Source organism: Octodon degus, unplaced genomic scaffold (genome assembly GCF_000260255.1).
Source record: "Octodon degus isolate 3935 unplaced genomic scaffold, OctDeg1.0 scaffold00374, whole genome shotgun sequence".
Lineage (NCBI taxonomy): Eukaryota > Metazoa > Chordata > Mammalia > Rodentia > Octodontidae > Octodon > Octodon degus.
In genome coordinates, this window is record NW_004524950.1 from 766824 (window position 1) to 769337 (window position 2514).

The following is a 2514-nucleotide window of genomic DNA, read 5'->3' on the forward strand; positions in this document are numbered from 1 at the left end:
ATAATAATAATAGATCTGGGGGCCGGGGAGATAGCTCAGTAGAATAAGTGCTTGCCTGGTAAAGGCCTGAGTTCAATCCCCAGTTCTGAAAAAAAACCCAAATCTGTGGCTGCATTTGATAGTCATCACTGTTCTCTTAAGTTCTCTTCCCAGTATACCCTGTGTTTTCAGCTCCCCCAGAGAATTCTGTCTGCCAGTGAAAATGCTATTTTGAGACTGTATTGTAAGACATTCAGTCCCACTTCAAATTCAACACATCTTTCATTGTTGTGATTTGTCAGCTCATGCAAGCGCCTGACCACACTTTTCCAAGTTGCCTCTTTAGAAACAGAAGCTCTGGTTATACATTTCCTTCGGCCCAGTGACCATCTCTGTACCACTTCCTTACATTTTGGGATGATATTTTTGTTTGTTGTTCAGCTTTCTAAAGTCTTTACAAATTGGTAATACCCAGATCTTATCTGGGATTCTCCTCTAAAGCACACAGGGTACGTGTGTGATTTTAATTTAGCTAGAACCTGCTTTCTAGTCTAGACACACATTTGCCTTGCTGTGGCAGGAGATATCATCTCTACAAAGGCATGTGATTTTATTAGACACATTTAGGGTTGAAAGCACTCTGTTTTGGTAAGAAATTATGTAGAGAGAGCTCTGCTTGTATCATGGGAAGGGTCACGGGGAGGGAATGATAGATTTTCTCCTTTGCTCATTGTAATTAGCAATATTTGTATGAAAATAGAATCTCTGTTGCCTAAGCGTTGCTCAGCTCCTGCTGATCAGTTCTCACTCACAGGCATCAGCCTTTGTGATCTAATAGTTGCTGTGGAGATGATTATCCTGTCACGGAGAGGAGAGACTTATGAATTTAAATGAAGAATGAGCAGCAGGAGCTGAAGAACTGTGCCATAAGCCAAGCGCTTCATCTAATTTAATTTTCTCTTGACTTTTTAATATATGTTATGTCATAAAGTTGGATATAGCAGCTTAAATAACACAGTTGCAGGGTTAATGATGAATGATGACAAAAGGGAAACGTAAAAGAAAAAGCAAGATGTAATGTTGACATTTGTAACGTTGAGGCAAGAAGGAGTTCTAGAAAATTGCACAATAATAAATACATGCTACTCAGCTGTACTCCACAGCTTACATAAGCAATGAAGCTATTTGGAGAGTTCCGTTGTATTCTAACTTTAGGCGGATTGTGGAGGTAATGCAGATAACATTTGTCACGTAGGAAGCAGAGTGCTGGGACAGAAAGAATGGGCTTCGCGGCAAACAGAGCTGGTTTGAGTTTCTACTGGCCACAGTGCCTAAATGAGGTCAGTTGCTCCCTTTAAATTGTACAGTTATTTTCATGATTATTCAACTGGTATAGCTCTCGGATGGCCGTGCCATTTCTTGTTGTAGTTGTTTTGATCTGTTGCTTGTTTTTGAGGTGGTGGGTGGTGGGTGTGAAACTCAGATCCCATTAAAAGTCAGGTGAGCACACTACCACTGTGCTACCCCTCCAGCCCTGCTACCACCACCACCACCTCCTTCTCCAGGACTGTTAAATAATATTGCAGCACAGATTTAGGCACCTTAGCCAAGAAGAACAGAAATCCCAGGTATCAACACCAGTCTTGGAGGCTAAGGAAATTTCAAGCCCGTTGCATTGCACAAGAAGACCCCAGAAATAGCCTGGTGCTACGAGAATGCAAGGCAGATGGGACACAACCTGGGCTTCCTAGAAAAGCTGAAGAAGACCAGGAAGGCAGGGCTCAGACTCGCTGTTACCTAGCTAGGGGCAGATAAGAAAGCACATTGAGTAATGGTGTATTCATACCAAAAGGTCACAGGAACATTTGAATTACAGCTGCAGTTGAAGTCATTATCTTATAGTTTAAGTCTTTAAAAAAAGTTTTTAAAACATGAACAGGCAGTGTCCACAGCAGTTATTTTTCCCAGTTCTCCTGACAAAGGAGCATTACTCAAGAACATACTGTGTACACAGATAAGAAGAAACATACAAAATGTTTTATAAGTTTTTTTTTTTTTTTTTTTTTTTTCTCTGAATGCCCTAAGGGGTGGTTTGGCTGGCTGGAGTGTTGTGGGGATCCAACTACAGCAACCTGAGGCTGACAGCTTTGTGGAACAAAATGTTTTAAATGATGTACAACAAACCCAGCAGTATAAAAAGTGCATGTGAACTCTCAGTGTGCAGATTAAATTTAATCACTTGTTTATTTTTTTTATTTTTTGTATTTTAGGGAAGGGTCTACAAGGGGTTCAGGGTCTCACTACTAGATCAGACTCATAGTGATCCGCCTGTTTACAGCCTCCCAAGAGCTGGGATTACAGGTGTGGGCCACCATGCCCAGTCTCAATCTCTGTCTCAGTGTGCCCCTGGGGCAGGGCCACTAGGTCTGGGGATCTAACTCCTGGCCCCTGTGCCTGCTTGCAGGCACTTTTTTTTTTTTTTGCGGAACCAGGGATTGAACTCATGCCCTTGCACTTGCCAGGGAAGCACTTATT